Source organism: Sturnira hondurensis, unplaced genomic scaffold (genome assembly GCF_014824575.4).
Source record: "Sturnira hondurensis isolate 20B ecotype Veracruz unplaced genomic scaffold, ASM1482457v3 Scaffold0005329, whole genome shotgun sequence".
In the NCBI taxonomy this organism is placed as follows: Eukaryota; Metazoa; Chordata; class Mammalia; order Chiroptera; family Phyllostomidae; genus Sturnira; species Sturnira hondurensis.
Window position 1 is genome coordinate 3694911 of NW_028077960.1, and position 16173 is coordinate 3711083.

The 16173-nt window shown below is 37.1% G+C and overlaps 1 protein-coding gene across 8 annotated transcripts in view; it reads right to left on the reverse strand.

The window, feature by feature from the left end:
- NEO1 (neogenin 1) overlaps positions 1-16173 on the reverse strand; it is a 231157-nt gene that overhangs the window by 110709 nt on the left and 104275 nt on the right. The gene's annotated exons all lie outside the window — the stretch shown is intronic.

A 16173-nucleotide genomic window follows, 5' to 3' on the forward strand; every position in this document is an offset into this window, starting at 1 on the left:
GATAACTTCAAACAATTCCAACATTCACATCATAGTGGTGCCAGGAGAAGAAAAAGAGCAAGAAACTGGAAATCTATTTGAAAAAATGATGAAAAAAATGCCCTAATTTGGAGAGGGAATCAGACATGCAAGTCTAGGAAGTACAGAGTCCCAAACAAATGGATGCAAAGAGGCCCATTCCAAGACACATCATAGTTAAAATGCCAAAGGTTAAAAATAAAGAATCTTAAAATCAGGAAGAGAAAAGTAGTTAGTTACCTACAGAGGAGTTCCCATAACAGTGTCAGCTCATTTCTCAAGAGAAACTTTGCAGGCTAGAAGGGACTAGCAAGAAATATTCTAAGTCATGAAAAACAGGGACGTAGAGCTGAGACTGCAAAGCTACCCAGCAAAGCTATCATTTAGAATCAAGGGCAGACAAAGAACTTCCCAGACAAGAAAAAACTAAAGGAGTTCATTGTTAGCAAACCATTATTATATGATATGTTAAAGGGACTTATTTAAGAAAAGATGATCAAAACTATGAACAATAAAATGGCAAAAATACAAATCTATCAACAATTGAATCTAAAAAACAAACTAAGAAAACAAGAACAGAGACAGAATCATGGATACAGAGAGCATTTTATCGGTTGCAGGATGGGAGGGGTGTGTGGGGGACTAGGTGAAAAGGTAAGGGGATTAAGTACAAAGAGTTAGTTACAGAATAGTCATGGGGATGTAAGTACAGTGTAGAAAATGGAACAGCCAAAAAAGTATATACACGACCCATGAACAATGGTGGGAGGATTGCCTGAGGCACTGGGGGGTGTTGCATGGAAGGAGGCAAAGGAGGAAAACTCAGGACATAATAACATAATCAATAAAATAACCAATGAAATATAATTAAGAAATAAAACATAATCAATAAAATATAATTAAGAAAACAAACACACATTAGCCATTTGTATTTATCTGTTTGTGAATTATCTACACATACGCTCTATTATTTTTTCAATTAGAGTACTCACAATTTTCTTATCTATATAGAAGAGCTTTTTCACATAGTGCCAGTCAGTTATCCATTTCTGGCCTCTCAGCTCCAAATCCCCTCTTCTTTGTAAGGGATATGGACATTTGTCAGCTGGCGCAACCATAGGCTTTGTTAAAAGAGGGTACTAGAGGGACACTGTAGGCTTCACAGAGGAATGTACTCACCTTTCAGATTGGGGTGTGCTCTTCTCCTCGCCCCTGTGGTGTGGTAGCTAGAAAGGATCTGAGAGACCTATGAGTGATCAGCCTCTGGCAAGTTTTTCTGCTGTATCTAGTAAGTTTCTCCAGTTTACGCCAGCTGGTGGCTTTCTGTGCATCCCCTCTGACCCAGAGCATCCCCCTGGACAGCATCCAGCATACCATCTCAGATCATGGCAGCCCGTTATCAGTTAGGCCCATGGCAACCTAGCAGGTGGCTCTCTACACACCAGCTTAGGCCTGTGGCATTTAGCAGGTGATCTCCTGTGGACTAGCGTGGCCTCAGCTGAGGCCTTTGTCAGCAAATACAATCCCTCCAAGGTATGAGTCAAAATCTTGGGGATGGGTGCCCTCTTTCAAGTCTGTTCCTTTTCTGCGTCCTCCCCTCAGCTCTAGAGTGGTAGCTGATACTTCTTTACTATGCTATCCTTTTTAGTAGTTAAAACACCTTTCACTAGTTAGTAATTCTTCATATTAAATTTTCCTTGTTGAAACTCTTGGTGTCATTTACAGCTCCTGACTAGACCCCAACCAACACAGTAAGACAGTAATCCTTTCTCATAGATGCCGCCCATATGTATTGTTGTTGCTGTTGTTTTTTAATTTAAGGTACCTGCTGTTATATCAAGGTTTTAAATTTGCATGTAGTAAAATTTATGAGCCCTTTCATTGTGGCATCTGTATTTTACTATTCTAACTCCACAGGTTTTCCCTGTTCCCAGAGTATAAAAATATTTACATTTTATTCTAGTATGTGTATAAAATCAGAACTTCAATAAATATTCAACTTTATGTTTTTCTAAACGACAATTCCAGTAGTCCCCAAAGTAACTGATTTGAAATAGTTTTAATATTAAAATCCTATATACTGTTGGGTGGAAAGGGGGGGTTATCTCTAGATGCCAAGTGGTTTCATATCTGGGCCAGAACCACTACAAACTTGATGACTGTAATGATACTATATTTTAAAATATCCGGCAAACAAGTACTTTCCTATTATTCCTTTATTTCCTCAAAATTTCTCTAGCATGTTCATTAAGTTGGGGTTTTATCCCAGATGAATTAAGGCTCATCTTTGGTTAAGTTTTTCTGTTCCTTCTCAACAAAAACACACAAACAAGAACAACCCAGAGTTTTCACTAGAACTGCAATAAATTTCAGATGCAGGAAAAGTGAACATATTTGCAATGCTAAGTAGTCCAACATTAGACCAGATTATTTCAGTTCCTGTGTCTATTATTCAATAATGACTTACTGAGATGACACAAGTCAAGAGACCTGTAGTTCAGTTCCGGTTCTGCCACTGGACATTCTGCGTATCGTCAGTTTGTTTCTCTTACACTAAATAAGGAATCACCAGACTGTTTCTAAGTGTCTCAGATCTCTAATCAACTGTGACTTTATGATATAACTGTATTTGATGTAAGATAATTAATATCTAACATTTATGAGTACTTTCCACTTATCATCATTTAGTTTCTACAACAACCGTTTAAGTATTATTATATTATTTCCATTTTACAGACAGGGGCACTCATACACAGAGAGGCTAAGTAGCTCCATTGGCTCATGTAATTTAGTCAGTGACAGACCTGGACTTTGACCCTAGGTAGTCTGATGACAAAACCCTATCGCCTTTAAAAAGAAAACTGTTCTATTTTATGGAAAAGAGTAACAGCCCCCATGATAACTGTTGTAGAGCTACAATAATTATGAGCACATGGCCATCACTGCTTATTTATACCCCAACCTATCCCATATTCTTCCCCAAGTTATTTTACAAGTGAACCCTAAGAGCTATTATTTCATACATAAATATTTAAGTACCACTACAAACTAAAAACTCCCATTTTCTAAACAAAACCATGATACCATCATGAGGCGAATATCTACAATAATTTCTTATGAATTATTCAGTTAGAATCCACATTTCACTATTGGCCTGTTTTAAAAATGATTTATTTAATTTGAATTGGACAAACAAGAGGCATTCAGTGGCATTAACTTCTTATAATCTACATGGTACTCCTTTGTTTATCTTTATTTGTAATTTGTGGTTGAAGAAGTCATTTGTCCTATAAAGTTTCCTGTACTTCGTCTTTTGTTGATTGCATTGCCATGGTAGCATTTAACCTCTGTTCTATATATTGTAAAGGACTGAAGTCAGTCTTTTTTTTCTTATTATTAAACCACTTTTATTGTTATTCTACTATAGTTGTCTCAGTTTTTCCCCCACACCGTTGTCCACATCTGTGGGTCCTTCATACATGTTCTTTGTCTAGTCCCTTCCCCTTATTTCCATCATTATCCCTTTCTCCCCTCCCACCTGGTCACTTTCAGTATGTTTCATGTTTCCATGCCTGTGGTTCTATTTTGTTTGTTAGTTTATTTTGTTCATTAGATTCCTCTTATAGGTGAGATCATATGGTATCTGTCTTTCACTGAGTGGCTGATTTCACTTAGCATAATGCTCTCCAGTTTCATCCATCCTCTTGCAAAAGGTAGGAGTTCCTTCTTTCTTTCTGCTGCATAGTATTTCATTGTTAAATGTACCACAGATTTTTGATTCAATCGTTTACTTACAGGCACTTAGGCTGTTTTTAGCACTTACTGTAAATAAAGCTACTATAAGCATTGGGGTGCACAGATTGTTTTGAATTGGTGATTCGGGGCTCTTAGGGTATAAATCCCAGCAGTCACTGGAATCACCGAGTCAAAAGGCAGTTCAATTTTTAGTTTTCTGAGGAAATTTCATACTGTTTTCCACGGTGGCTGCACCCATGTGCATGCCCACACAGTGCACTAGGGTTCCCATTTCTCCACATCCTCTCCAGCACTTGTTGTTTGTTAATTTATATGATGGCCATTCAGACCGAATGTTAGGTGATATCTCATTATGGTTTTAATTTGCATCTCTGTGATGGCTGGTGATGTTGAGCATCTTTTCATATGTCTATGGGTCCTCTGTGTTTCCTCCTTGGAGAAGTGTCTATTCAGGTCCTTTACCCATTTTTTAAATTGGATTGTTTGTCTTCCCAATACCACAAAAATACAAGGACTGTAAGAAATTACTATGAAAAACATAAGCTGAACTTAAATGCATAAGAGTAAGGGCACTGGATTTTGCTTCAATAAATTAAACATTAACTTCTGACACCCCCCCAAAGGAAAAGAAAACAAATTACTATAAGCAACTACATGAAACTGGACAACCTGGGCAAAATGGACAAATTTCTAGAAGCACACAACCTTCCAAAACTGAATCAAGAGGCAGAAAATCTGAATAGAGCCATAACAATTAGTGAAATTGAAGCTATAATACCAAAACTGCCAGCTCACAAAAGCCCTGGACTAGATGGCTTCAGAGGTGAATTTTAACAAACATTTAAGGAAGAACTAACTCCTATCCTTCTCAAACTACTCCAAAAAATTCAAGCAGAGGCAAGACTCCCAAACTCTTTTTATGAGGCCAGTACCATCCTAATTTAAAAAAACAGGTAACGACACAACAAAGAAAACTACAGGCCAATATTGCTGATGAACACAGATGCTACAATCCTCAACAAAATACTGGCAAACTACATTCAGAAATACCTTAAAAAGATCACACACTGTGACCAAGAGGGATTCACCCTCTAGGATGCAAAGATGGTACAATATTTACAAATCAATAAATGTAATACACCACATAAACAAAATGGATAAAAATCACATGATCATATCAATAGACGCTGAAAAAGCATTAAAGTCCAGCACCCATTTATAATAAAAACACTCAGAAACATGGGAATAGAGGGAGTATACCTCAATATTAAAAAGCCATATACAAGAAATCTGCAGCCAACATTATACTCAATGGGCAAAAACCAAAAGCTTTCCCCCTAACATCAGTAATAAGACAAGGAAGTCTGCTTTCACCACTCTTATTCTACATAGTACTGGAAGTTCTAGCCACAGTGATCAGACAAGGAAAAAAAATAAAAGGCATCCAAATTGGAAAGGAGGAAGTAAAACTGTCATTGTTTGCATATGACATGATAGTGTACATAGAAAACCATGTAGATTCCACCAAAAACTATTCAACCTAATAAGTGAGTTTGGCAAAATACTCTGATGTAAAATCAATACTCAGAAATCAGCCCTGGCTGGTGTGGCTCAGTGGACTGAGCACAACCCTGCAAACCAAAGGGTTGCAGGTTCAATTCCCAGTCAGGGAACATGCCTGGGTTCCAAGCCAGGTGCCCAGGTGGGGGCACGTGAGAGGCAACCACAGATTGATGTTTCTCTCCCTCTCTTTCTCTTTTCCTTTCTCTCTCTCTAAAAATAAATAAACAAAATCTTTTAAAAAAAGAAATCAATGGCATTTTTGCCTACCAACAATAAAATTTCAGAAATATAAACTAGAAAAAATACCCCCTTTACTATAGCAACAAGAAAAATGAAGTGCCTATGAATAAACCTAAGCAAGGAGGTAAAAGACCTATACTTGGAAACCTATAGTACACTGAATAAATTAAGGAAGACAAACGAAAGCATATACCACATTCATGGATTGGAAGAATTAATACTAATTCTATTAATACTAATTAATACTACTCAAAGCAATCTACAGATTCAATGCAATTCCTATTAAAATACCAGTAGCATATTTCACAAATCTAAAACAAATATTTCTAAATTTATATGGAACCAAAGAAAACCCCAAATAGCCTCAGCAATCTTGAGAAAGAACAAAGTAGGAGGGATCACAATAGCCAGTATCAAACTGTTTTGACTGTAATCAAGACAGTCTAGCACTGACATAAGATCAGATACACAGACCAATGAAACAGAATAGAGAGACCAATTAATATTTGACAAAGGGGACATGAGCATACAATGGAGTAAAAATAGTCTTTTCAGTAAGTGGTACTGGGAAAACTGGATTGGTACATACAAAAAAAAATGAAACTAGTCCACTAACTTACACCGTATCCAGAATAAACTCAAGACTGATAAAAGACAAATACATGTCAACATAAAGTACTAGAGGAAAGCACAGGCAGTAAAATTTCAGATATCCCATGTAGCAATATTTCTGACAATATATCTCCTAGAGCAAGAGAAATAAGGTAAGAAATAAACAAATGGAACGTCAGCCTAGAAAGCTTCTGCACAGCTAAAGAAACCATCATCTAAATGAAAAGGGAACCGACCATATGGGAGAACATATTTGCCAATGATATATCAGTCAAGGGTTTGATCTCCAAACTATATAAAGAACTAATATGATTCAATACCTGGAGTCAGTCTTTTCTCTCGGCATTACTTTAGAGAGCCCTGGCCAGGAAGCTGGGTTGCTTAGAGCATCAACCAGATACACCAAGGTTGTGGGTTAGACCGCTAGTCAGGGCATATATAAGAATCAAGCAATGAATACATAAATAAGTGGAACAAATAATAGATGTTTCTCTTTCTCTTCCCACCTTCCTCTCTCCCTCTCTAAAATCAATAAACAAAAAAATTAAAAAAAAAACAAGACTACTTCACAGGCAATGCCATGCTCTTTCATCAAGAGGTTTTATAATGTGCTCTGGCTGGTGTAGCTCAGTGGACTGAGTGCGGGCCTGCGAACCACACCATTGCGGTTCGATTCCCAGTCAGGGCACATGCCTGGGATGCAGGCCAGTTCCCAGCACGGGACTCACGAGACGCAACCATACATTGATATTTCTCTCCTTCTCTCCTTCCCTTCCTCTCTAAAGATAAATAAATAAAATCTTTAAAAAAAGAGGTTTTATAATGTGTGATTGTCTCTTTTTTGTGATATGAACAGTCTTTGATAATCATTGCTTATGCAAAGAGAGCTGTAAAACACTAATACAGCCGTCCCTCGCTATATCTCAGTTCACTTATTGCAGCTTCACTGTATCACGTTTTTTTTTTTAAATCTAATTCTGTATCCTGGAGTTTTCGCTATATTGCGGGATTTTGCAGTATATAGGTATTTATATAATATTTATGATTTTAATTATTTTTTCCTAAAATTTTAAAAATGTTAATTCAAACATTAAAAGAATATTAAATTGAAATAAAATACAGTATGTATTTAATCAGCGGATGAATACTGTACTGTACACAATAGACATGCAGTACACCACTACCACTTGTGCAAGCTTGCCAACATGAGATTGTACACGGCACACTATTGGCTGATGGAATGGAAGGTGACCAACCACAACACTGTGTTCTGTATCCTGGGCACTGATTGGCTCAGTGACCGTAGCATCAGTCTGTTTGCTCTCCTGCACTGTGTCCGTATGTTCAGCATCTCTCCTTGTCCACTTCACATTGACATCTGAACACTGCATGTAGTGTTGCTCTGTGGTGTTGTGTTTTTGTGAAATTTTCATAAAAGTTTGAATTTATTTCAAGCCCTATGATGCCACCCAAACGTTCTGCACCTTCTAAGGCTTCTGGCAGTGAACCCAAGCACCAGAGAAATATGCTTACCAACAAAGAAAAGGTGAGACTTCACAACATGTTAAATAAAGGCAAAAGCTACACAGCTGTAGGCCGCTATTACGGGATCAACGAATCTACTGTTCGCCACATAAAGAAAGACTAGAAAAATATTAGGTCTACAGCAACAATGACTTTTAACAAGATTGCAAAGAGGGTGGTCACTTCCCAGAATGAGGCCTTTATGAGGATGGAGTCTGCATGTGCCCTGTGGATAAATGGCTGTAGGAAGAAGAGTATCTCATTGGATACCAACACCATCCGGACAAAGGCCAAGAAACTTTATGATAGTTTTGTGGAAAGGATGTTCACAACAGTGACGAAGATGAAAACGAAGACAACACAGAAGCAGGACCGTGGAGTGCTTCTCCCACCAGACCAACCCCATTCAGGGCCAGCAAGGGCTGGTTTGACAAATTTCAGAGATGCTTTGGACTCAAGAGCATTTCTCTGCATGGAGAAGCTGCCTCTGCGGATAAAAGCAGCCCAGCAACTCCCCATAACTGTGTCTATCACCTGGACGAAGAGATCAGTTATGCCTATCCCTTTAGGGGAAACAGAAGTTACGGCCCAGGGTGAAGACACTGCACCACCGGATGAAGCACCTGATGCAGTGGTGCCTCCAGAAGAGCTGTGATGTCCTCCTTGTCTGTGCAGTACATTCATCTGATCGTCATCACTTTCATCGCCATCAGTACTGCACAGCTACATAATTCATGATCTTCACTATTCAAGTTGTAGTATACTTCACTGGTGAGTACCCATATAGAATTTTATATGTTGTTAAAGTTGTGTAGGTTTGAATGTAGAAAGTGTTTAAGAGCATATGAAGTGTTTAAAAGAGTGTGGGGAAGGTTAATAAGAGAGTGGGAAAGATTTACAGGACTGTGGGAAGGGTTTATAAAGCCTTAAAATATATATAAATAATAAACACAACGCCACTACTTTGTGGATTTTCACCTGTCACAGGGGTCTCTGGAACGTAAATCCCGCGACAGGTGAGGGATCACTGTACTTTTATTCTATCATTTCTTCTATGAAAGAAATATCCCCATATCAATTATTTAGTTATCCTTAGCATAGTTTTTAAAGGGCAGGATAAATGCTTATTCTTTCCCTTTATCAATTTTCAAAACAATAACCTGGTTACCTAATATTCTCCCCCAGATGTGGATGCCAAGTTTTGTTGCACAAGTTCATGGATTAAAATACACTTGGTTTGTTTCAATCCATGGATGTTATTATTCTTTTGATTCTCAAACTACCCCAATCTCTGACCAGTGGAAGCCTGAGTCTACTGGATGTGTCTAAGTCCTTTTTGACATGTCTCTAGTGATCTTCACCATCTTCTGGTCACTATATTTAGGCTCCAATTGTGGACAGAGCCAGGAATTATTTACTTTTTAAATTTAAATTGATCATGATTTCATTCTAGGGTTTCTAATTAAATTTGAGACTGTTGGTTTCAACTAGATCCTATTAATTTGACAGCTGTATTCCCTTTCTCTCATGCCATAAATCAATGTTCTTAATGACACCAACTTAATTACCCATTTGTTATACCTCACACTCAGTTATCTCAAAATAACATTACCAACATTTCTACCAACAAAATAATAACAGAAAACAACTGAAGATTTTTGAAGTTCCTTTTTCCTTAGAGTACAACCCAACAGGTATACATAGTCCAATCAGTACTTTAAATTTATTCGGAACAGTAACTTTCACCTGCAATTATAACTTTGTGTCAGATACTACCAACTACACACACATTTAGAATCACCTGTTTCATTTCACTTAAGTTTTCAAAAATTACTTGGTAATGTTTTAACCCTTCAAAAATAAGGTATACTCAAACAAGTTTTGCTTCTAATCCTATTTTTCCCACCCTACTTTCTCCATTTCCTTATAGACAGTCATTTAAAAATCTTTTATGGTTTATTCTTTTTTAAAAAAGAATTTATTTATTTATTTATTTATTTATTTTGAGGCAGAGGGAAAGAAACAGTAGTGTGTGGTTGCCTCTCTCGCACCCCGCAGTGGGGTCCTGGCCTGCAACCCAGGCACGTGTCCTGACTGGGAATCAAACCAGTGACCTTTTGGTTTGCAGGCGGGCACTCAATCCACTGAGCCACATGAGCCAGGGAGGTTTATCCTTTTTTAAAATAAGCAAACAGGCAATTGTTCCCCACCCCTCTTCCTTACATTAAATAGTAACATAACAATTCTTTTTCTATTTTCAAAGCCTTGCAATTTTGACCACTATGATACTTTATTTCCAAGTAAATGACATATGCCTTGAGTCTAAAAGACTGAGGCTTCTCCTAAGGCAGAGTACGTAATTCTGGAAAACACAGCAAAAATCCTCTTCAAAAAAAAAGAAAGAAATCTAATTAATGTAATTGTACTTTGCATTTGTAGTAAACAGACTTTCAAAGACTATTAGGAAAAATGTCATCACCATCTTTAACTCATTTACTCTTCCCTTTCATGAATTATAAAATAATGCCTTAAAAGTGTTCTTTAGATATTAACTTCTCTATAGACAATATTCATACCAACTAACACAATGTAAGAGCAGATGTTTGTGGCTGGGAAGTTAAATAATAACCACAGAGCAAATGAGTCAATTACCATAAGAAAATTAAGTGTTATAATGGAAGATTATGCATTTAGTTACCAGTGAATAATTAAGCTTCAAATTCTCTGACAGCTCTCTCTCCCTTCTAATGCTATCATCATTACAAGAGTAATCTTAATTGCTAAATACACAAGTAGAATTTAATACTAAAACATTACATTCACAAAATTCTTTTACTGGAAACATCGCTTAATTCCATTACTGTTATATAATGCTAGAAACTCTACTCAATTCCAACAGAAAACAATATAGAGTCAACACCAAATGTTTTGACATTACTTTATTATGGTGTTATTTGAAAGATTATAACAGTTTCATTTACATTAGCTGTTGGAGTTTCTACTGTTTGATTTTAAAGGTTTAAACACTGAAATTCTTTAACAGCACTCAGAGAAATAAAGTAATTTTGTCTATTTTATGTTGAACTGCACACTTGCTTTTCACAAACTTCCTTTCTATGACTCACAAAATTACATGTGAGTTCTTAAAAACAAAAAAAAAACTTGAAAGCCCAGCATTTAACAGCCTGAGATCCCTTTACAGATGTAGTTTGACAGTCTAATCAGAAGTCTGGTAATCTGGTAATCCTAATTACCAACTCAACTAACAAAGCAAAAATACACTGGGACCGTCCAATATTTCTTAAGAAAGTTTTTCATTCCAATGAAGGTGAATAGGTTTTGCTGTAATATCCAGAAGAAATGTGTGAAGTTGTAACAGTGAAGCAACACTATGACAAAGTTGCCACACGTAACCTTGAAAATGTTATTTCTATCCTCCTGTGCCCATGACTCCAATTCCGGTGTCACCACATTCCCTTAACCCCGCCCCTCAACTTCGCTGGCAAGTGCTGACCCTTCACACCTTCACTACATTTCCTTAAAGAAGCTTTATCTCCCACTCCTAGGCCCTGTTTCTCATCGAAGCCCTAGGAGCCTAACCTTTGCAGGTGCTCAATGCACATATGGGGAAGTGAGTGGTTACCTGAACTCTAAAAATTCCAGCAATTAGCACTGTAAGAAAATTAGATGTGCAGGATAAGCAGTTTTTCAATGATTCTTAAGTGTCTCAAGAATTCAATGTTTTTACCATTGTGTCTGTAATAAAAATTTATAATAAATCTATTCTTTGCTGTCTGTGAATTTTCTCCATAAGTTTTAAATTTTGTTTTTAAATTTGGATAATAATATAAGATCCTAAAAAACAGGTAATTTCAAGCACTCACCTCTGTGTTTATGTTACATACTGGCTCTGCAATTCTAAAGTTTAATCCTAAAGCAAGGTTTCTAAAATTTGTGGTCTTAGAGTCCTTAAAGCCCTTAAATTTGAGAGACTGTGCTCTACGTGTGATTTTCTTTTATTTTGAAGAATTCACACACATCTTTACTAATATAAGCTCCCTTCCATAAGAAGCCTGAACATAATCTTTCCATGATATCCCAATATTATCATGATAAGCATTAACTGTGTTAATACTTCTGGACAGAGAAGACTGATTACTTTCACTTGGCTCTCTAAATACTTTGAAAATAATCCCTAAGTGGCTGAACTGAATTTGTAAATAGCTGATTTCAGCTTTGTAGCAGCATACAAAGGACTCAGGACAACGTTTCTCCAAGTCAAATCCACAGACTATTTGCAGAGATATGGAAACACACTTATAAAGAAGTCCAGTGTTGGGCCTTATAATGCATGCTTAAGAATCCCAAAGGGTGAGACCACAACATGTGCATTTTACAAATTCTCCCAGATTACTCTGTCATGCTAAAGTGTGAGAATGTGGCATTAGGGGTTATTAAAGAAAACGACTGTATACACACCATCACTTTATATACACAGAGAGAACACCAATTCTTGTGCCTTCCAGGACCACATGATTCATTTATTTGCTTAATCATTAAACAGATATTTAATGAGCAACTATGGAGCTACAAGGACATTTTACTGGATGCTACGAGTGAGAAAGCTAATGAAGATATGTGTGTAATGAACTGTAAACTAATAATGGAATGACGTTTTAAGAGAAAATAAAGTGTTATATAGGTGGGACTTTTTCAAAAGTTTTATTTCATTGATTATGCTATTACAATGGTCCCAATTTTCCCCCATTTCCCCCCTCCACCCAGCACCCCACCCCTTCGTTCATGTCCAGGCACATAAGTTCTTTGGCTACTCCATTTCCCATACTGTACTTCACATCCCCATGACTATTCTGTAACCACCTGTTTGTACTTAATCCCCTCACCTCTTGACCCATCCCCCAATACACCTCTCCCGTCCAGCAACCATCAAGAGGCTCTCTCTATCCATGAGTCTTTCTCTGTTCTTCCTGTTTCCTTAGTCTGTTTTTTCAGATTCAATTGTTTATAGATATGTATTTATTGACATTTTATTGTGCATAGCTTTGATCTTCTAAAATATTTAACCTTTCTGGTATTTTTTCCCATTACATTTAATCCTTTTTTTCTCTCCTCCCCGCAGTAATCACCACGCTGCACCGCTGTCCACGTCCACAAGTCCTTTTATCCACAATCCCTCTTCTCCCGAACCACTGCCCCCACCAGCAGTCCTCCTGCTCTCATCTGAGTCTGTCCCCATCTTCCTTGTTAGTTCAGTGGGTTCATTAGATTCCACATATGAGTGAAATCATACGGCACTTCTTTCTCTAACTGGCTTATTTCACTTAGTATAATGTTCTTTAGATCCTTTCATACTGTTGGCAAAGGGTAAAATTTTCTTCCTTTTTATGGCCAGATAGTATTCCACTGTGTAAATGTCCCATAATAGTTTTATCCACTCATCTACTGGTGAACACTTCAGCTGCTTCCATTATCTTGGGAACTATAAACAATGTGGAAATGAACACAGGGGTGCTTAGGTTCTTTCAAATTAATGTTTCGGGTTTCTTCAGGTAAATTCCCAGAGTGAGATTGCTGGGTCAAAAGACAGACCCATTCTTAATTTTTTGAGTTATCTCCATACTGCTTTCCACAGTAGTTGCACCAATCTGCATTCCCATCAACAGTGCAAAAGAGTTCCCCTTTCTCAGCCTCCTCACCAGCACTTGTTTGTTGACTTATCAATGACAGCCATTCTGACAGGTGTGAGGTGGTACCTCCTTGTGGGTTTAATTTGCATTTCTCTGATGCTTAGTTATGTTGGACATCTTTTCATAGTCTATTGGCCATCTGTATGTCCTCTTTGGAGAAGTGTCTATTTAGGTCCTTTGCCTTCTTTTTAATTGGGTTGTCAGTTTTTTTGGTGTTAAGTTTTGTAAGTTTTTTATAAATGCTAGATAAATTAACCCCTATGAGATGTATTGGTGAATATGTTTTCTCATTCTGTGGGTTGTATATTTATTTTGTTCATGGTTTCCTTCACTGTGCAAAAATTTTTAGTTTGATGTAATCTCATTTGTTTTTTCTTTCCCTTGCCTTAGGAGATATATCCAATAAAATATTGCTATGAGCAGTGTCTAAGATTTTACTGCCTATGTTTTCTTCTAGGACTTTTATGGTTTGGGGTCTAATATTTAAGTGTTTAATCCATTTTGAGCTTATTCTTGTGTGTGGTGTAAGAAGGTGGTCTAGTTTCATTTTTCTTCATGTGTCTGTCCAGTTTCCCCAACACAATTTATTAAATAATGTATCTTTAGTCCCTTGTATATGCCTGCTTCCTCTGTTGAATATTAACTGCTATAAAGGTGGAGGTTTATTTTTGGGCTCTCTGTTCTGTTCCATTGATCTTTGTGTCTGTTTTTATGCAAATACCATGCTGATTTGATTACTATGACCTTATAATATAGTTTCATACTCGGTAGTGTGATTCCTCCAACTTTGTTCTTCTTTCTCAGGATCTCTCTTGCTATACGGGGCTTTTTGTGGTTCCATATAAATTTTTGAAATATTTATTCTAGTTTGGTGAAATACATCACTGGAATCTTGATAGGAATTGCAGTGGATTTATAGATTGCTTTGGGCAGGATAGACATTTTAACAAGTATAGATGACATGATACTGTACATAGCTCCAAAGAGTCCACCAAGAACTAAAACGTGAATTCAGCAAAGTAGCAGAATACAAAATTTACACCCAAAAATCAGTTGCATTTTTACAGGCTAATAATGAACAGAAAGGGAAATTAAGAAAATAATCCCAATCACAATTGCTTCAAAAAGAATAAAATACCTAGGAATAAATCTAACCAAGGATGTGTAAGACCTCTGGAGAATTTCAAGACACTGAAGGAAGATACAAATAAGTCGAAGCACATACCATGTTCATGGATAGGAAAAATTAACATCAAGAGAGCTGTTTTAACAGACACAATAATTACCTGGGGATAAGAGGATGGTTATGAAAAGGCTTCATAGAGAGGTCATATGAACTAATTCTGAGGGGCTATGAGAAAAAATTTAGCTGGGGGTGAGAGGACACAGGAGAAGAGAGCTATCAGATAGCACAGCATATTCAGGAAACTATATGCGGTTTGGTAAAGATGACTCCATTTCCATCCCAGGTTCAAGTGGAACAGTGCCAACACCTATTTAATTAATTATTAGACCAAGTCATTTAACTGATAAAAGAAACTAAGACACACTAAGTTAAATAACTTGAACGAGTTCACATAGCTAAGTGACAGGACCTAGGCATGCTTGGTCCAGAAACCATGCTTCTTAACTCACTTCTCTGTGGTGTCTCTTCGGCAACAAAAAAGTTGACCTCGTATGAAGGGTGTGCTTGTTTTGTCCATATGCTATAAGGAGTTTGCTTTTATCCTAAGACAAGGTAACTGAGAGTTCTAATGAGGAAAGTAGAATATTGCAACTAATCAGGAAGTAAAGGGAAGTGAAATCATGAAGACGACTGGCAAACAGGGAAGATCAGTGTCTTGGTGCAGAGATCAGGTCGAGTGGAACAGGTGAGTACAAGCAGAATGATGTTAGACTGTGACCAGAGAAAGATGGTGAAATTTAAAACTGGGGCTGTAGCCCTGGCTGGTGTAGCTCAGTGGACTGAGTGCGGGCCTGTGAACCAGACAATCACAGTTCGATTCCCAGTCAGGGCACAGTCCTGGGTTGCAGGCCAGTTCCCGGCAGGGGCCAGTTCCCAGCAGGGGATGCACAAGAAGCAACCATACATTGATGTTTCTCTTCCTCTCTCCTTCCCTTCCCTTCTAAAGATAAATGAATAAAATATTTTAAAAAAATAAAATAAAACTGGGGCTGTAGATTTGTTATGAGTATTGACAAAGTTAAGGAGGTGGCCATTTTGGAATTTATCAATGTGTGCACAAAAATACAAATGGAACATTTTATTTTGGGGGGGGCGGAGCAGTAGAGATTTGTATCATAGACTTTTATAAATGTTTTAAGAGAAAAGGAAAAATTCCCATTTAAAAAAACCTCATGACCCATTTTAAGTATTATCAACAAACTGAGATGACAGGAAATACATGATGGGCTGTTTAATTCACGTCACAGCATGTGTAGAAATCCCAGGAGTTAATGATAGAACAATAAATTTGAAATATTAAACAGATGAAGAATGAACTTGCAACCTTTTCTGCATTAACACGCACTATGGAATTTCCTGTAGTTGTAATTTCTTTAAAAATAACAAAAGTCAGACAGGAATGACTGACTATACATGTATAAATAACCATATGAATAAATATTTTATATTTTATCATATGTAGGCATAGACATATAAAATTTTCAACCATTTTTCATAAACTGCTTTCCCCATCAGAAAAAGAAACAATACTTTCAGTTATGGGACAAGGTTCAAAATAAAATTTTC